This window comes from Pipra filicauda, unplaced genomic scaffold, assembly GCF_003945595.2.
Source record: "Pipra filicauda isolate LSUMZ 115617 unplaced genomic scaffold, ASM394559v2 scaffold4_size7858003_pilon, whole genome shotgun sequence".
Lineage (NCBI taxonomy): Eukaryota > Metazoa > Chordata > Aves > Passeriformes > Pipridae > Pipra > Pipra filicauda.
In genome coordinates, this window is record NW_024104643.1 from 3,536,471 (window position 1) to 3,557,691 (window position 21,221).

At 39.7% G+C, this 21,221-nt stretch overlaps 1 long non-coding RNA gene across 1 annotated transcript; it reads left to right on the plus strand.

Moving 5' to 3' along the window:
- Positions 1–5,892: 5,892 nt before the first annotated feature.
- LOC120324359 lies at positions 5,893–12,804 on the plus strand. Its single transcript, XR_005565622.1, has 3 exons — positions 5,893–5,919; positions 11,365–11,429; positions 12,213–12,804. It is a non-coding gene; the product is annotated as an uncharacterized LOC120324359 (long non-coding RNA).
- Positions 12,805–21,221: the final 8,417 nt, after the last annotated feature.

Sequence of the window (21,221 nt, forward strand, 5' to 3'; positions counted from 1 at the left end):
CATATTTGTAGATATCATCAGCTGTGAAAATCACTGGTTTCTGTTACTTTAAATTATGCTAGCATAGATCTTTACTTAGACATGAGATTGTTTCATAAACCTTTGAGCTCATTCATTTTTTAAGGGGAAAAGGTAGAGTTTGCTGCTGGTACGTACACATTTTGCTGGTCTTCCATACAAAGAAATGTTATAAACTCGTGGATCTTCCTCTGTTAGACTGGTTCCTGATATTAGGTCTAATCTAGGTTCTTCATGGTGCACTACTCCAGCTGATGGCACTCCTCCATAAAATAAAAAAAATCTCTTTCTCCAAAAGGGATTCTCCAAAACCAAAACAACCCAAACACCTGTATTCTATATCACTTGGTAACTCTTATGCACAGCAAGCACTAAGAGGTATTTTTACCTTCATGCGCAACCTCAACTATGAGGTAGCCTCATAGTTGCTAGATTTTAAAAATGGGATGGTCAAAAGGAGATGTTATAAAAATCAATCCATTCAAAATACCTCAATCTTTTATCATCTTTTATTTCAATTGCCCCATCTCCATTCTTCCTGCCTTCTCTAAATCCACTGATTATGTTACCTGGGACTGATGTCCTGTACTTCTATCCTGGTTTCCCCTGTCAAGTCCCACAGCTTTCTCCTGTGCAAATGTTTCCAAAGAATTCTCTCTAAAAGTACCTCAGAATCAGAATTGAAATTCATCCTGACTGGTCCCTAACCTCTAAATGCTCCAACTTTTTCTTATAGACCCTTAACTCCCAAATTCAGGTAGCAAATCAAGTGCTGAAATCTAGAAGATGCTGTTGAGAACAAGAAAGAATTACTGAAAGAACAACAGAAAAAGCACAGGAAAACAAAGACATATATAGGAATTTCCATTCTCTATGATCAGAACAATGCATGTTGAGAAATATTCATAAACATATGAAAAATGGCAGCCCTCTGTGTGGCAGGCATCTTCCTGGGAGATATGACCCCTTGCTAGCTCATGGGGAAGGAGAAGAGGGCAAGCAGATTGGGGATACTTTAGCAGCCATGCAGAAATTTTCGGGAGAGCTGGCAGTTGTGCCAGAGTTCCCCAGCAGAGACACTGGGTTTTAATCTCTGCAACAGCCCTCATCGTGAGGAACTGCTGGATTATGCAGAAGTAAATGAAGAGTATAAAGTGAAAGGGCATAATGAGATTTATGCAGTTCCCAAGCACGGGGCCAGCCCAAATGCCACAGTAAAACCATCCTCCACACATGTGGGGGCTAAAGCAATTCCCAAAGGGAAGCAGAATTTTTGGGGGTCTTTTTGTGTAAAGGAGACGATGTCACTTAACACTGTATCATCACCTGTTCTGCTGCCACAGTGGCATGCCTTTTACACTAATCTGGGCTGTTCTCAGAGTGAGAGGGGTGGATTAAAGCCTCATTCATAACTATCTGAATAAAAAGAACTGTCATTTTTATCAGCTTCTGCTGATCAGCCTTCCTCCCTGCCCCCTTTTTTTCTTTCCATGAATGATTTTGTTAGTTGAAATAAATCAACATGCTTCTCTAGTCCTCCACATTTAGCATAGCCATTTCACATAGATTTAACCCAGAGGTTTCACCTAACATATGGTGCGTACTCACCAAACATTGCAAGCTGCAAACCCACCATGGATTTGCATTGATTTTGAAACCAATTCATGGTACAGGAAAAAAAGCAGAAGTGAGGAGTTAGACTATCTGAAGCACAATTTCCTACCAATGGACATGATGTAGCTGGTGTGCCTGATTTCATGAACTGTTAATCAGCAACAGTTTTCAAAGGGTTGTTGGGAAGGGGTCATGATTCACAAAAGAGCCCCATCAGAAGGCACACACTATAGCTACTGCCTTGAAGCACTGCTTCAGCAGGAAACGTTCTTGTAAGTAGGGATTTAACAAAGCCCAGATATCAGAAGCAGTAGCAGTGTAACTCAGCATTGCTCAGAAACAAAAAAACTGAGAAATGTATCCAATACCAACCTCGAAACAGGGATTACAGTACGGGTATGAGATGATTCTCTCCACAAGAACTACAGTAGAGGAAAATAAACGCAATCAACGCCAGCAGATAATATAAACAGGTCTGCAACATCACTTATGTATCTAGGGAGATTTTCCAAGCCTGTCGTATTCCAGATAAACACATTATAGGCTGCGAGTGCTTCAAGTGCTTAGTAAAGCCATAGGTAGTTGCTTCTGTGAGTGTCATGTCACTCAGGCATTTATGACTGCTAGACTGACAACCAAAAGTATCTTCAACATAGGCACAATAAGAAAAGGACCTGTACAAAATATACAAAGCATTTGAAAAGACAAATTTAGATCTAGAAGAATTGAGGAACTAATACTGGCAATCAGCTAAAAAATTTAATAAAAACCAAAGTTTAGCATTGAGATATTTTCCAATCTCTTAAAAAACCGTGTTCAGATACTGTTCATGGATACAGGATAGATTGTTCTTGGTTTGTACCTTGTGTATGGAGATCCTACAAACAAATGACAACAAAGAGCTACATTAAGGAAGTCAAAAGCTGGAAGTAAATCTTTACAAGTAGCATCACAGATGATATTGGGGGGAAAAAAAGGATAAAAAGACAAAAAATATCAGTATAATTATACACTCCTTTGCTTTTGTTTGGTTTGCATAAGCTTTCATTCTTTCATTTTTGTCATCAAAAGCCTGCAGCACCACAAGGTGGCAGTAAAAAATTAGTTATTGCATAATTTTTGACATCTTATGTAAACAGTAAATACACCTATTGTCCCAAGTTGAACTTATGCAAATATCAAACCTATCTTATCTGTTACAAAAATGACACATATGGTCAAGTTCTAATATTTGTATGAAAAAAGCACTAGCTATGGTCAAACAATTAAATCATTTTAACTCAGGAATTATGAATCTCAATTTGCAAAGTATGCGAAGTTTTTCATAGTAGAAAATTCTTTAATTATTTAGAATAATCAACCATTTCTCTTCTACCTGGCAATCAAAATCCTTGAAATGAGATAGAAGAATTGGAACATTTAATTTGCCCTATGATACAGAAAAATAAAAATGAGAATGGATTGTGGTGAATCTGCTTGCTTCTATCAAACACAGCAGAACTATGTGCCAAGCAGAGTCCTCTGCTGAGCCAGTTAGTGGTACAGTCGGCCTCTTCAGGAATAAGTGAACATCTCAAATCTTACTTTTGTCAGAGGTAGCTGAGATTCATTCAATGCATTTGTTACAAGGATCAGCTCCTAACATGTTATTGGATATAAGTGATTGCCCAAGCAGAAGGACATGGCAAGGGTCATAATGTAGAGAATTTTTTTGCTGAGAACAGCCAGAATTTCCTCTTGTACCTTCTTTGTTGAGTGCACAAGTGTCAACTCATCCATCATTTCATTTTTTCTTTGCCTAGTAAGGTCTAGTAGCCAAGAGTAGTGTGAGGAGGGATCTGACATTTCTAAATTTCAAACTTCAGTGTAGCTACCCTCCTCTGTATGGGCTGAATTGGGTAAAGAATCACACTTCCAGCCAGACATAAGCTTGGTAGCATGCACAAGTAGGTACTTGTCAACCTCACATCAAGGGAACATAATGTCAAGGGAACATAACATCAGATTCTCATGCATTGGTAATCATTTCCAGAACCTAGGCTATGTCATTTGCTAAGTATCTGGTTTCTCTCAAGAGCTGTTTCCACATCATACAACTATATAATGGTGTGCTTCCTCTGAGGATATCACAGCATACTAAGAAGTTGGTCCACATTTCCATCTCTGTGTTTGTCAGATAAATTATTCTATGTTTAAAAAATCTTTGCATGTACAACATTAAAATTTTTCTTGAAATTACCATCTACAGTAAAACTTATTTACAGAGAGCTATAAAGACTGTATTTCCCAGAAGACTTTAACAGACAGGAAAGCTGTCTGCTGGTATCCACATGGAGATTTGTACTCTTTTCCTGTCATTTAGATCTGGTCTGAGAAGTGCAAGCGATTTTGAGTGGTTCTGAAGAGCTGTTCTTCTGAACCTCATGATTTGTGCCTGACAGGCTGCAAAATGAGAGTCAAGTATTTGTCTATCCCCCCAGACAGTACTGCTGCTGCTGAACCACAGCTCTTTGCAGGGACCAATACAGCTGGCTCATCAGTAGTTGCTAATACTGTTGATGACACAGATCCTTTGGACCTCCTATGGGATGTGGAGATTGGCATCAGGCCCCTTGGGACAAGGCTGGCTCCATAGGCTTGAAAACAGGAAGCACAGTCACTGCAGATGCTGTCAGTGCGAGATCACAAGGACGGATCAGGAAGGCAACCAGCGCACCAGCTTTTATAAGGAGTGTCTCTTCTTTGATCTAGAGGAATAAGAGTTATTTTCTGAAATTAATAATGACAGAATGTCCTGTGGCAGAGCAAACCAAGATAAATAAACCTGAACAGAAGAAAAGCTGTTCAAAAGGTGAGCGACACTGCACTGCATTTGTATACTGCCTTGCTCAGAAGATAAATGAAAATGGTATGGGGGAAAGGCTAGGTGGCTTTTCTTTTTTTTTTTTTTTTAAGATTACCTTGCAGTATGAGGAGAAGAGGGGGGCAGGGAGGGAAGGGTAGCGAGAGAGGAAGTACAGATATGCTCCAAGAAATTGCATTTGAAATTTTTTCATAAAGAATTCCCAAATCTACAAGGCTGTAAGCAGATATATTTTCCTTGGAATTGAATCATAGGCAGCTGGAGATTAGAATTTGCATGTCTTGAAGCTGCTTTCCTGTCATGAGATGACACATAAGAATAAGAATAAGAATAAGAATAAGAATAAGAATAAGAATAAGAATAAGGAAAAAAAGCCTAAAAATTCAACACCTGGGCCTGGGTTGTTAACCAGAACCTCCCAGGAAGTTAATACAACAAGGCAATGGTTTCTGAGAGGTCAAAGGAGCACAGAGACCTCAGTGCAGCCACAGTCCCCTCCTCAGACGTTGCAGTGCAGTGAGCTTCTGAAGGGTGGCAGAGGAAAGCAGAGCTGCAGTAAACTGAAGGAGTGTAGGAAGGGAGAATAAACTCATGAAACAACTTGAAACTTGGGGGCTCTGAGGTTTTACCACAACCAGGTAGTTTGTGGCAGGACTACTGAAGCAGAACTGGAGCCTGCAGAATCAATTGCACAAGTTCCAAAGTCACCTTTAAACCAGTTTTCAATTTCCCTTTCCTCTTAACTTCCAGACTGTAGCAGGTTGACGCTGGCTGGACGCCAGGTACCCACCAAAGTTGCTCTATCGCTCCCTTTTGCATCTGGACAGAGGAAAGACACTATAGTGAGGGGTTCATGAGTTGAGATAAGGACTGGGAGAGATCACTCACCAATTACTGTCACAGCAAAACAGACTCAAAGTTGGGATATTAATTAAATTTATTACTAATAGAATCAGAGCAGAATAAGGAGAAGTAAAAGAAATCTTAAAAACACCACCCCTCGCCCTTCCCTCTTCCCCCAGTGGCTCAGGGACACATGGAATGGGGGCTGTGGCCAGTTCATCACAGGTTGTTTCTGCTGCTGCTCAGAGACAAGAGTCCTTCCCCTGCTCCTGTGTGGGGTCCATCCCATGGGACAGAGTCCTCCATGAACTTCTCCATCGTGAGTCCATCCCACAGGCAACAGTCCTTCACAATCTGCTGCAATGTGGGTCACTTTTCCATGGGGTGAAGCCCTTCAGGCCCAGGCTGTTCCAGCATGGGCCCCCACAGGGTCACAAGTCCTACCTGGAAACCTGCTCCAGAGTGAGGTCCTCTCTCCATGAGTCTGTGCCAGGACTCTGCTCCAGCATGGGCCTCCCACAGGATCACAGCCTCCTTCAGGCATCCACCTGCTCCAGCGTGGGTCTCATCCAGGGCTGCAGGTGGGTCTCTGCACCCCAATGGTCCTCCATGGGCTGCAAGGGCACAGCTGCTCCGCCACAGTCCACACCACGGGCTGCAGGGCCTCAGCTCTGGTGCCTGGAGCACCTCTTCCCCCTTCTTCTCCATTGACCCTGGTGTCTGCATTGTTGTTCACGTGTTCTCACTGGCTGCAAATTTCCTCTGCCCAGTAACTTTCTTTCCCTTCTTAAATATGTTATCACAGATGTGTTACTATCGTTCCTGATTCGCTTGGCCTTCGCTTGGCCTTGGCCAGAGGCGGGTCTGTCCTGGAGCTGTCTGGCATTGGCTCTACCAGACATGGGGGAAACTTCCAGTAGTTTCTCACAGAAGCCACCCCTGTAGCCTAGCTGCACAAACCCAATACCCAGACTCAGACAGGGGAACAAGGGTGCTGATTTTCACTTCCACGTGCTCATCTGTGACAGCATGAATCCATGCTCCTCTCAACTATGGTCTGCAGGTGAACTGTACTGCATAAAGTCTACTGGAAAATCTACTACTACATTTTCATATGTGATCAGAATTTTTTTTAGCAGATTTTGTCAAACACTTCCAGTGCAACCCCATGAATCCCAGATTACCACCAGTGCCTTTGATTCATGCAGGCACCAGCTGAAACAAATAAACAGGATTTGGATTCTATTATAAAAATGACAGCTTATCCTTTCAGCGAGGTATGCTGAAATAAGTAGCTTTTAATCTTAATAGTCAGGAGCTCTTCCATGTAATATTTATAAAGGATGTTGTTTAGGCTACCCTGTACTCCCAGATGAGAGGTGCTTGAAAAAAAATTAAAAAGTAATTATGTGCATTGTCACCAGGCATTTGAGAATATATTATGTGATAAAACAGGAACAAAATGTGATTTAACCCTATAATATCTGGCCTTTTTTCCCTGCATGAATAATACTTTTGCAATAAGAAGAAAATGTGAGATGGGAGATAAATTTAAGGATAAATTAAAAATGTTGGCAATTAGGTATGTTCTATGAAACAACATAAAATTTTCAGTGTTAATATCTTCTCAAATGCATATTTTTAATAATGATGAAAGCTTTTATTAGTAGTATTTTTAAATGCTATTTTTAAAAAGTATTTTGAAATACTATTTCCAGGTGTTTCAAAATGCTTCTTACCCCCTGGCAATATTAATTGATCCTTCCATGTGAAGATGTGTAACTTCTACATAGCCCAAATCTGTCTCCATGTAGTGCTGTGAAAAATCAAAGGAGGCCAGAAGTAGTGGTGCTAGTAGGCAACTCAGCCCTACACAGCCTGTCGCTTGCTCTCCTCCAGTGAGGTGGGGAGAAAAATCACAAGAGAAAAACTGAGAAAACTCATAGAAAACAAAAGCTGCACATGCAAGCAAAGGAAAATAAAAATTCATTCTCTACTTCCCATGGGCAGGCAGGTGTTCAGCTGTCTCCAGAACAGCAGAGCTCCATCAGCTGTATCAGTTACTTGGGAAGGCAGACGTAACTCTTATTGCTATGCATAGTATTGTACGTTGTGGTATATCCTGTAGGTCAGTTGGTTTCAACTGTCCTAACTGTGTTCCCTCCCAGCTTCTTCTATCCCAGCCTGCTGGATGGCAGGGCAGCAGGAGAAGCAGAAAAGTGCTCCCCTGTGTAAGCACTTTCCAGCAACAACTGTGTTATCAACACTGTTTTGGTCACATATGCAGAACAGTACCAAGAAGCTACTACAAAGAAAAATAACTCTATCCTGGCCAAACCCTGTACAATGTGGCAATAGATATTAATGTTATTGATATTTACTACTATTGCAACTTCAGACTGCCCCAGAAAAAAACCACCCAGTGTCACAAGTCAGGAATAACTACAGCTGTGACTCTTTGTAGCCTCTTTTGAATGCATGTCCGTCAAGACATGTCTTTTGTGTTTGCTTGTGTGCATTTCTATGGTTCTCTGAGTCTCTCTGTTCTCAGGATTGTCTGAATCTGGCAGCTTCATGACAAACCTGAGAATATCAAAAACCATAATGGATATCACCACTTTAGCCCATGACCAGCTGGTGGGTTCATGCTGCCCAGCTGATCCAAAGAAGCTCAGGAATCTCCCCATGGGTTCTCCCCATGTGCTGCATGGCAGCATATGAAAGACTAGCATCATGCAATGCTCACTGCAGAAGTGGAGAAGAGATTGGGAAGTACATTTTCTGTCCTGGGTTTTGACTGGAATCAAACCAAGTTTCAGAGAAACAAAGCAACATTAAACAGATTGAGATGACAAGGAATGAACTGTTCCTCTAGACACAGCTTGAAAATAAGTCAGACTATGCTATGATCAGATTCTCCATTTCTGTCAAAACAAGAGTGCTATTTAGTGGGCAGTTCATTTGGAGATCAGGCTAATTATTGGACAAACATTGCGGTGGAAAATAAATTTATCCCAGGAAAACACAGTCCAGGTAACTGCTTGTAGAATTGGAAACAAAGAAAAGAGTGAAAAGAAGGGGAAACAAAAAACCAAGCAACCAATGAAAAACCAAACAAAAAAAAGAAAAGAAAAGAAAAAAACCAATCCCCCTCAAACCCCAACAACAGCAAAAGGAAACAGAAATAAGAAATAAAACAAAAAAGAAGAAAAAAGAGAGGAAGAAAAAGTAAATGAAGTGCCTGTCACTTCTGAGCTGAGATGATAGCTTTGTTCTCCAGCTTCCCTTCAGGATCCTTTTCCAAGGCATCACTCAGATATTTGGTTGGAGAGACCTTCCAGCAAGAATTTCAGTGTCACAGCGTCACAACTGAGAGCTGATTGTTTCTTTTGATTAAAATCCTTATTTATACTACTGCTCAATACATAACCGAGGGCACAGATGGGTAGCTGCCAGTACCCTAGTGCTCTCTGTTACTGATTCTCAATTTGGAGAGAGCATTGCATCCCAGAATCAAGTTATTTCATTCCTCTCCTCTTATCTCAATCAGAAGAGTTATTCTTTGGTTATATGTGCCAGCTGCAACACAGAGAAAAGAGTGTCAAGTTTGTTTTCACGATCATGCAGCCTGGTTCTGACTAATGCATAGTCTCTAATGCAGACGCGCAAAGCGTATTTCTCTCATTAAACTCCATACATCCATCATGCTGGCTAAACCACTCTATTCTTTGCAGCTCAGACAGTTCCTTTAGCTTGTTATAGAATTTCAGTAATCACATATTTTGCAACACAAGTAATATCTAACCACCTCATTAATACCCCAGTAATCAGCTTGTGCATTGAATTCACAGACAACAACTGTGATTTATAGCTAAATGGACTGGAGAGTGGGAGGACTTAGATTTTATACCATGTTTGGTTTAAGGGGTACTTAAACAACCTTCATATATTAATCCTAAAAAATGAAGAAGGCAGCTAAATGTTTCAAGTACTCTAAATGCACAAGTATGTGATGAAAGGAATCTCATCACGTGAAATCACAATTGTTCTTGAGTGCACTTGTTTACAAGAGAATAGCAGCTACCATTGTCCATGTGTGCCTTTTCCCCTTCAGCATCGTTTCCATGTTCTCGGTTTTTTAAATAAAAAATGAATTCATGAGTATAATCTGGTTAAGAGATATGGTTGACTTCGAGTTGGTTCCAATTCTGTCTGACTACTGGGAATCTAGGATTTCGTAGTCCCTTGCAGATCAGTTTATACAGCATTAGAGGACTAACTTGTTTGATTGATCCTTAGATTAGGTTATTTCCCTTAGCAAAGTTCCAAGCCTGTAATGACGGCTGCAAAGTTGTCTGCTCTAACCCAAAGTAATATATGAATAACTCTGCATGACAATTTGTTTGTAGTTTCTTCATCTGACTGGACATTCCCTAGTGTTATGAGAAACAGTAAGCAGATGTTCCCCATTCACCATCTCCATGCCTTTAATGATCTGATAGTCCTTTAATATATCTTTCTCTATTCTTTCTGATTCTCTCCTTTTAAAACAAAATCGTCAAATTAATGGAGCTCCTCTCAGATGCAAGCCATCCTATAGGCTGGATGACCCTTTTTATCCTCTTCTGTGCAGTTCTTTGTTTCAGTTATAGCTGTCCTAGAACTTTTTTTTGAGATAGTTTGTCTGGAGCTGTATTCAGCTGTCACTGAAAGCCTATAATTTAATTTCAGTGTCAGTTTCTGTCACAAGCTGTCAAACTATAGTTTAGCAGGTATCCATCAGAAGGGCACATTCAAATTCTAGAGACGATCCCAAAATTCTGAGACTATCCCAAAATCAACCTTCATGGAAAGATTGCCATCCGAACAGTGAATTGGAAGCACAGTTCCCGACATGCCTCAAGGACAGTATCCAAATTAGGTGGCACATTAACATTTTACTTATAGGGTCATAGGGGGAGTGTGCCATCAGAAGAAGCTCCTAGGTCATCAGCAAGCTGGGACAATACCATGGTTGTGAAACTGTTCTTTCAGTGAGGTGTAGATTTATCTATGCTGTGGAAGATTCCTGTTGGGTATGTGTTTGTCATGATTATCATGTCATAGAAGCAGGTTGTTATGTACCAATCTTCAGGAAAAAGCAGATTGAGCACCTTATTATTACCTGAGGTAAATAGCACACAGTCAGCAGCCAGCATTGTATTTCACAAATTTGGCAAATAATACACTTCTGTTCAGCTAATAAAACAAAGTGCTATCTAACTTTGAAAAAAAAGAAAAAAGACAATACAGCTTATACATTGCTACAATGCAGTGAAATTAAAAGTACTCCCATCAAGTGAATAGCAAATAACTTTTTTTAAAGATAAAAATATAAAAATTTAGTAAATTAAGTGTGCAGGATCTTATAAAAAAACCCCAGGTGTACTTTAAAATAGTTCCAGTACAAAAGTGTGCCAGTCTACTGCTAGCGGAATATAAATTACCCCAAACAAGAGAAAGGATAATAATTCCTGTGAAGTGATAATCATACTGTGCTAAAAATTTGGGTTCCTGCATGTGTAATTTATGATCTCAGTGTTGTCAACTTAAGAAAAAAGATTTAGTGTAATACAAATACAGTGAACATACACATTGTGTGCTAGGGTCTCTTCCAGGATGTGATTTATTTCTGTCCCCAAATAGATATATCTTAGACTCTTACCTGTGATGATCCACAGTGTGAGGGTGTCTGCAGAAAACCAGGGTCAGGATAGTCTTACATCCAATGATGAATATGGAGAATTAGCCCACTAATAATGTCTTTCCTGACTGCTTCCATCCAGCTTCTCTGGGGCAGCACAGTCCTTTGACCTGCCAGCAACATAGGTTATAGCATGTGGACTCTTCTAGCTCAGGCATTCAACCATGAACTGATAGGATTGAAGCTTTAAATTCGTCCTAGCATTTTGCTCCTTTTTTCTAAAAAAGATAAGCCAGGCAGTTCTGAGAAAGGTGACTTTTCTTTTTTTTCTTTTTTCTCTTAGAGTCTTGCAGTTAAAGTGGCATGCAGGATATGACATCTGTGTTGAGACACATTTATTCATATTTGGTAAGAAGATGAATTTCTTAATAACATTTAATCTCCAGAGGTAAAAATTAAAAAGCTATCTGGAAAGCATGGTAATTTAATGCTAATGTTAGACTAAAGCAGGCCCAGGGATCTTGAAGTTTTTATTTTTATTTGATATAAATGACAGCAGAAGCAGAATTCCTGCAGAGGCAGGAAGAGGAAGTCAATAGTTTATTTTTCTGTCACAGCATGGATGAGAAAGGTAGTAGATCTTGAAGACACCTGTAGAGGCTTTAAACCTGTGTATGATCATAACAGACTCTCTGAAACCATCCATCTTTCAAACATATAACTAATCAGCAACTGAAAATCAGAGTTTAGCACTACCACCAAGATCCTACTAAACACTCCTGAAATAATTGTTTCTGTACAGGTAAAAACACCTCAAGCTGAATGGCTAACCAATAACTGGAAAAAGAATGGACCATATTCTCATGACAAAACATTTGAATGCTTGTAGGCCAAGGAAAGAGAGAAGTACATCAAGAGGAAATGACTGACAGGGACATGAAAAGAAGAATGGATAAAAGGCAGCAGCCCATATACTGACATTTCAGTTTTCTCAGCTGTGGTCTGGACAGCTAGTTCTTCATGGTCATAAAATAAAGGAAGACTTGCTTTGGGGTAGAGAAGTAGTACACAGTTCGGTTAATAAGGAAATAAGGTGTTGGGTGAGGAGTAACTTCTTGACCAGAGACAATAAGAATTCAGTTCTCCAGAAAGAGTTTTACTCTTCGAACTCTGAACCTGCTTTTATTACAGATGGTGACATGAATCCTTTCAGAGGACAGAGTAGCTGGAGACTGCTGGACAAGCCTAGGTTTTCAGGACTGTTAACATAGGAGGTCTGTATGCATTGATTCTGCAGGGGAGAGGTGGACCCAAGGCTTCCCACTTGCCTGCTCAGAGATCACTGTGGTCTGGCTGGTTGTCACATAAAGGTGGGAATTCAGATTTTTGCTCCTCAGTCCCCCAGGAAAGTTGAGACACTGGTGCCCAACAGTCTGTCAGCGTCTCGTAAGACCCTTCACCAACAGATTCACAAGATTGGAGAGTACCTCAACCTCCCTTGTTAGGGGGAACTCAAAAAAGCCAGGACCCCTCAGCGAGTTTTGCCAAGGTGTCATCTGCTGCCGGCAACTGCAAGGACTCATTTTAACAGTTTATGGAATAACACTTTTTTATTAATACAAATTGTGACAAATTAATAGGGTTTGAAGGTTGTCAGTGATAGTGTCTACTGCAAAAATACGTTTAAAGCAATTTACTGATACATATATTAAGCAAGCACAAGTTCTGATACGAACTAATAGTATGCTATGGGATAAGCACAAGCAAAAGCTCTAGTCCTAAAAGCAGCATTTACCGTGCGTTGAGAGTATTTCTCACCCAAGGCATCCCTCTGTGGGGGGAGAAGACGGACTCAGCCCATAGACTGATCCCAGTAGTTTTGGTGAAGGTCTTCTCTCCCTTTCCCCTTATCCCTAACTTATTTTTGTACAATTTTCTTTATGTTTGGGTGGAGTTTGAGTGGCTCTAGTCACAAATACTTTTTATTTCTGATTGGTGTACCTAATGGGGGCGGGGGGGTGGTGGTCGTGGTTTGGCACCTCAGGAGGGGATTCGACATGGTTGTTGGCTTCAGCAGCAGAACATCTTGATTCTCCCTTATCAGACAGGTACTGTACGGTCTTAGTACTGCAATGTTCTCCCATTCTGCTGGAATTAGAATGGAGGGGGGCCACATAGTCTCCACTTTGTTTCACACTCTGTTCTGTTTCTCTGAGCAGATGTTTATCGTTGTACTGGGGAGCATGTGGACCTCAGTCCATCCATGCAGTTGCAGCTTCTGAATCCCCTCTAGGTTTAGCTCTGTCCATCATCCCACACTGGTACTCACAAATGGGAGACTGGAAGTCACTGGCACAAAGTAGTAAGATAGTTTGCTTTTTGCTGAGCCACGTAGGGAGGACCTGCCTGAAATGGAACCTGATCAAATGGAGGTCTTTGCCTTTTGTACTTAACCACAAAGCCCTAATCTTTTGTACTTAACCATGAGATTTAATCTCAAGAGATGACTCATGATTATGATGATTTCCCATCTTGTGTGATATTGGTAAGTTTATTTTTTTCAGAGATTGACCAGAGATTTCAAATTATTTCTTCCATTTAATAATCTTTTTGTTATTACTGCAAAAGAACAAACTAGAATTGCACAAGTACATTAATGAAAATTTCTAACTTAAGTCTGCCTAAGTTAGGGGGAAAGCTGTGAAAACTTGCCCAACAAAAAATACTCAGATAACATCTACTTTTGGGGCCAAATAAAGAACAAAGTAAATTTTAAAAGGTGAGATTAGCTCGTAGGATTACCCCCTAGGGGAAAAAGGTGAATAAATTTACTACAAATGACAAAATAGAATCTGCTGGGGAATTTATTCAAATGTAACTTTTTCTACCAGGTACAAGGAGTTATTGCCAACAAGAGTGAAGAGGAAACCCAAAGAATTAAAATTCAGAATCAACAATATTAAACTCTATTATTGTACACTAAGCTGCCAAATTAAATAAATTGTTTTTTTTTAAAGAAGTCTTTTATGATGTGAATAGAGTGAATTCTGCCTGAATGGTGGGGCAGTTGATAGTGAAAAGCTTAATTACAGTGAGCAAAACCAGTAATATGCTTAATTCAGGAAAGACAAATTCCTGTTGATGATAGCTTCTCAAATACATTTTATTTACATTTTAGAAAACATCTGTCCCTACTGACATTACAAGTTGTTATCTACTATTATCTATACCCTTCTGCTAATGAAAAACACATTCAGAATTCTGCTTAGGAGAACAATATCTCTGATATGACTTTACTTTCATGATTTTCCTGTCTGTTTCATTAATAAATAGATTGTTGATAATGAACTTCTCCTTTATCAAATTGCACAACAGACTACACTCCTATGTGTTTACTCTGTATGTGGAGTAACTTTTTATATTTTTTGACTCACAGGACTCATTTCCTCTTAATTTTTTTCCTCTGATATGGAAATTTGACAGTGTTTGCCTTAAAATTTAATCTAAAGGGAGAAAAAACCTGAAATGGCATCCCTAGATTTATTATGCAAGTAAGGCCAAATGGAACTTAGATTTGACTTCTAGATAATGCAACATTATCTTGTTTATTACAAAGTGGTACCTAGACAAACAGCTTGGAATATCAGATGTAAGATTCAGTTGTCCTGGCATAAGGTACCTTGTGCTGAGGTCTTCATGGTTTTCAGCTGCCAGCACAGGGCTGTGAATGTCTCTCAAAGGTCCTTCATCTATCTGACTGATATATCCCATTTAAATTCCAGTGGTTGTATGTAGGCAACAGGAATTCCACCCTAACATACCTAAACATTGGTAACTCCGTCTAGATGCCTACACATGGGCAAGTTACCATCATAGTCTGTACACCTGAGTGCAGGGAATAGACACAGAAAAGAAACCAAGCCTGCAACCTTTTGGGGTGAAGGCAGCTAGAAGGTTTTATTGTCTTCAAGGGAAGAGAACTGTTTAGGTGTGGGGTCAGGGTAGAAAGAGCTGTAACACAAAATGGTTCCCGCCTTATATAATGCAAGGTAGGGAAGGTGCTAGAACAAAGGGTGGAGTTAAGGCAGAGCATTCAAATAATGACCATACAAAGAGAAACATAAATATGCATGACACTGCACCAAAAATTGACCAATGAAAATACAGGATTCACATATGTAAAGAATAAAGCATAATACATATAAAATACACCAAACCAAACGTAGAATTTACAATTTCAATCCCCAACACCTGAGTGAGCCTCAGGAGATGACTGACAGTTTAGGATGATCTGATAAAGTAGGTCTATGTTATGGGAAGGACTTCTGTAAGATCATGTGAGACTAACAATATCAGTTAGCTACACATCACTTAGCTGTTGTAAACATGTAAATATTTTTTCCACCTTTTGTCTCTCACACAGCTTCCTTCCCCAACTGCCTACATGCCTGGCTTTAACAGCTCTGTTTAACTTGTCTGAGACTGATTTCTGTGGTGATAATGGTCATACATAAAGAAAATACCCTTTCAGGAATTAAATCACTTTAATTATAGAATGTTTTTCTGTTTAAAAAGACAAAAAAAAAAAGAAGAAACTCTTCTGGTTTTTTGAAACCAAATTTTTGTTTTATATTTTATAAGACCAGCTGTCTCACAGCAAAGACTCTAGGGACATAGTAAAACTTATTTATAAGTATTTAATACCTATTTTGTCTATTTGAAAATGAATTATCCATGGAGTCTACTCTGAAAATCCTCTGAGATTTCCAATCCCATAATGATCAGGTAGAGAAATAGTGTAATTTAGTTTAAAACATTCATTTCTCTCATAATTTTTTAAAGTTTTGAGTAAGAGAGGTTTTACTGTTTTTCAGTAAGAAAAACAGTTTGTGGTTCTTTACATAATCATTCTATATGCAAACTGATTTTGTATTGCGCCTTGCTACTAAATCCTCTTTCCCTTAATGTCACTGGAGTTTTCCTAACTTCTTCCCAAACCAATCCATCTGTTCTGTTTGCCCAGTTGCTACCAACATGAAGAGCCAGTCACATAAAAGTGTGGAGTCTCATTTAGTTTCAGCTTTATTTTCTATCAGCCAAGATACTTATATAGGATAGTGTACCCCATGATTCCACAAGGGTAGGTGAGATCACAGAAGCACAGAGTCACAGAATCACAGAACCAGAGAATATATTGAGTTGGAAGGGAGGATCAACAAGTCCAACCCTTAGCCCTTCACAGGACCATCCCCAAGAGTCACACCATATGCCTAAGAGTATTGTTCAAACACTTCTTGAACTGTCAGGCTTGGTGCTGGGGAGCCTGTTCCCTGTTCACCCAACCACCATCTGGGTGAAGAACCTTTTTCTAATTTCTAGCCTAAACCTCCCATGACACAGCTTCAGGCCATTCCCTCAGATCTTGTCACTGATCATCAGAGAGAAGAGATCAGTGCCTGCCTCTCCTCCTCACAAGGAAGTTGTAGACTGCAATGAGGTCTCCCCTCAGTCTCCTCCAGTCTGGACAGACCAAGTGACCTCAACTGCTCCTCATACGGCTTCCCCTCAAGATCCTTCACCCTCCAGGACACAGTTGGCCCTCCTGGCTGCCAGGGCGCTGTTGACTCATATTCAACTTGCCGTCAGCCAGGAAACCCAGGTTCCTTTCCATCGCACTGTTTTCCAGCATCTCATTCCCCAGTCTGTACGAACATCCAGGGTTGCCCCATCCCAGATGCAGAATCTGGCACTTTCCCTTGTTGAACTTCATATGGTTGGTGACTGCCCAGTCCTCTAATTTGTCAAGGTCTCTCTGTGGGGCCTCCTTGCCTTTGAGAGAGTCAACAGCTCCTCCCAGTTTTGTGACATCTGCAAACTTGCTTAGTATCCCTTCCAGCTCTGAATCTAAGTCATTTATGAAGATGTCAAAGAGCACAGGGCCTAAGATGGAGCCCTGTGGAACCCCACTAATGACAGGACACCAGTCTTATGTTACCTCATTCATTATTACCCTCAATGCTTGACTCGTGAACCTATTGTTCCTCCACCACATGATGTGTTTATCCAGCTGTGTGCTGGGCATTTTGTCCAGAAGGATCCTGTGAGAGACAGTATCGAAAGCTTTACTGAAATCCAAAAAGATGACATCACCTGGCTTCCCTTGATCAACTAGGTGGGTTACCTTGTCTTAAAAGGAAATCAGGTTGGATAAGCAGGACTTTCCTCTCATGAAGCTGTGCTGACTGGGACCAGTGACTTCATTGTGTTTCAGGTGTTTTTCAATACCTCCCAGAATAATCTTCTCCATGACTTTGCCAGGCACTGAAGTGAAGCTGACAGGCCTGTAGTTTTCGGGGTCCTGCTTCTTGCCCTTCTTGAAAACTGGGGCAATGTTTGCCAGTTTCCAGTCAGCTGGGACCTCTCTGTATTCCCAAGACTGTTCAAAAATCATCGAGAGAGGTTTTGCATTGACATCAACCAATGAGCTGGATATCTGTGCGAGATTACTTCACAGCGATGCAGTATTTTCTACTCCAATATTGACTAAAAAGAGTACTGAACAGAGGTTACTACATTTGGATTCTTTTTAAAATGAAAATATGGATTTCTAGTATTCTTAAATAACTGGCTGAAGACCTCTCTGGGCCATTAATATTAATTAATTAATACAATACAACAGTAGATAAGCTTTAGAGGCCTGAAAGAAGTCAGGAGCATTATTTATTAATAGAAAAAAAAGCATGTCATAAGTGAAAAAAATAGCTTGCACTTAATAGGAAGACATGAAACAGAACCACTGAATTAGGGAGCTGGTCACACATTGTGCCTAGATTATTAGGCACATACACTATTTATAAAGGAGAAAAAGCAAGGGCTTAGGATTCTGCAAAGAGGAAATGGTGTTGAAAAGAAAGGTCCCTAGAGAAAAATGGTCTCGGAGAAAAAGAAACCTAGAAAGGAGGTGCTGAAGATCCTGGAAATGGGGAAAGATCCCAAGATGGGACAGCTACAGGGACACAAATGCTGGGGAGTACCCAGGGACCTTGGCCAATAATTCCTGGTAGAGGTAAGTGTGAGCAGCAGCACAGTGGGAACCAGAATGATTTTTCTGCCTGACCTTCCCAGACCAGCAGCAATCTCCCTGATGGGAAAGGAAGTCGATACTTAGGAAAATGCTGTGGGATCAAGTGAGTGCAGTGTATATGCAAAGTAATCAAGTAGGTCAACAGCTCTAATCTCAGAGGTTCTTAAATGCACTCCAGTATCCAGAACCACTGTGGGTTGTCATTTATTCTATCCTGCCGGTGATAATGACCTAGGATGTTATAAGTCTATTCCCTTGGTAACTTCCCCAGGAAAAAATATAAAACAACCTATAAATTCTTAAACTATGATCGGACCATAATATGATCAATTTATTTTAAAACACGTTATTGAAAATAGATTTTGTTAAAGCAATTTGATATCTATTGATAAAAGTATTAGTGTCAATGTGATATAATCCTTAATTGATTTTGACTTTACGTTGGCTGACATTTCGACTAAAAAAAAAAAAGTGATACAATCAACATGACATACTTTTAATGCATTATTGCCTGGCTGACAGATAGCTCTCCAAATGCCATTGGCAATGAAGATTCATCATCACATGTGTGTGTCTCTAGTGGAGCTTTGTGGAAATCAGCTCTTATTTTCTGCTGTTAACCATTTTTCTTTCATCTGTATCCTGGAAGAAAATAATTTAAAATATTAGTTTGTGTAGGTGAATGACAAAACTCTTGGAGGAGTGATAAATAATAAAGCAGACAGGTGTTCTGTAGCCTTTGAAAGAGGAGTACAAGAAAAAAATCATGAAAGGATAATAATATACCAGTAGAATGGTTAGGGGGCAGCAATGGACATATATACATTTCATGCTTCTGTTGTAGTTGGTGGAGAGAAATTTTCACTTCCAAATTGTTACTTATCCTAGAGTAGAAATAAAATAAGTCAACAGTACAGATGTTACAGATACCTGGTTTTCTCCCTTAATCATAAATGGAGCCAAAGTCAGTTAACTTAGATGTAGATATTTGTCCTGTAAAGATTTGCAGTTATGTGTAATAAATCAGTCTCGTTGCTGCCATGTCAAAAGTGTGTGTGTTTTTTCAATGACTGTATAGTTGGAAATATTCAGGAAGGTGGGACTCTCTGAGTAGAAGTAGTTATATATTTCCTGGCAAACTCTTGGGAATATAGATATTAACTGAGAGTTTTTGAGTGACTCCTGTCAGCTACCACAGTTGTTTTGTATACAAGTACCAGATTCAGAAAAGATCAATCAAAAACTTCTGGGATAACAAAAAAAAGCACTTTTTTGTGGTGAAGTGCTCCTGAGAAACTGTGTGTAAATTCTATTTCTAAATTCAACGGACAAGATATAATAACCTAAAAATCTTTGTAAGACTGCCCTATTTTGACCATTATTTTTTTCTTGCATTATATATTTTTCTCTTTGTTAAAAACAAGTTTTATTTTCTGTCATTCCACAAATAAAAGTGGGACAACCAAGAAGCTCTTACCTTTCAAAAACATTTCTTCCTCTGTATTTCCAGTGTCCCTTGTTCTGAAGAACATTATTCTATTTTCAGGCCTAGGCTATTCAGTGATCCACACGTGGGATTTCCACCAAACTCAGTATTGTTTTTGCTGTTTTTGTAAGGAGTTTGAAACAGAATTCAAGACTAAACAGGCAGAGTTTAATCAAAACATTAAAATACCTGCCCTTCAACCTTTTTTCATTGATCTAATGTCCTTCTTACATACCAGGTCTATATTAGGCCATGGTATATTAAGAAAGATGGTGCTTGAATTCTGATGAGAGTTACAGAACTAGTGCTTTGAACTAGTGCAAGGACTTTGAAATGAAGCTCATTAAATACAACACAGACTATAGAGAGTTGAGGAATATATTTGCAATCCCATCCAGCTCAGATACGTATCAGATCATTGTCCTCTATATGTGTATTCTTATCTGCAAATTGTAATCTCCTTCTGAGGAAGAGGCATCTTGGCTCCTGTGAAAGCTATTTCCAGTGAAGTCTTCCTCAACCTGGGTCTATCTTCTGTGAGTAAAAGTAATGGAATGTCCTATTAATGGTGCAGATGCTCTTCTGCTATCCTAATTATTCTCTTAGTCATTAATGAAGTTAAGAGAAGCAATTCCAGAGGTCAGGTAGCACTGGAGAAACATGCAGATTCTGCTCTGTGTTTGTACTTTTTGTTTTCATTAAATATTTCAGATGCAGCTCTGCAAAGCAATAAACATATAGGAGGAGAGCAACCTGAAGTATATATGAGAATCTGAAAATAACACTGCCAAAATAATATTGAAAGGAGGTATAAGAAAAAAATATGCCACTAAAACAAATGTAATGGTACTTCTGTTACATTTTTATCCAATCTTTCTTATATTTTATTTGAAAAGTGGTGTTTATGTACCAGGAATTTAAAGACACATATGTTTGTTAGAATGGATGGAAAAGAACCTTACAGCTATTGTAAGCATGTCATTGTAGTTGCTTTGCCTGTACAGGGCACTTTAGTTATCACAGCTCAAAAAAAAAAAAAGAAAAAAAAAAAAGACATAAAAGGAGGTTTGTTCTCATGTAAAGCAATCCACAGGAATACAATGTCTCTATGCTGGCTGCCAGTTGCCCAGCAAGCCATTCTATTATTCTGCCCCCTCGACAGAACTGTGGGAGAAAAATAAAATGAAAAGCCAGAGGGGTCTCAAGATAAGGATGGAGAGATTACTTATAAGTAGCATCATGGGCAAAGCAGACTCGATTTGGGAAAAATCAGTTTAATATATTGACAATTAATCAGAGTAGGATAATAAGAAAAAATCTAAAAACTCCCACCTTCTCTGCACTCCTCCCTACTTCCCTGGCTCTACTTCATTTCCAAGAGGCACAGGAGAAGAGGGAATGAGGCTGCAGTCAATTCATTTTTTTTCTTGTCTGCTGCTTCCTCCTCATGCTCTTCACTGTGGTGTCTCTCGTATGGGACACAGTCCTTCATGAACTTCTCCAACATAGGTCTTTCCTAAGGCTTTCAGTTCTTCAAAACTGCTCCAGCATAGGTCCTTTCCATGAGGTATAGTCCTTCTGGGAGCAGACTGCTCCAGTGTGGGTTCCCTATGGGGCCCCAAGTCCTGCT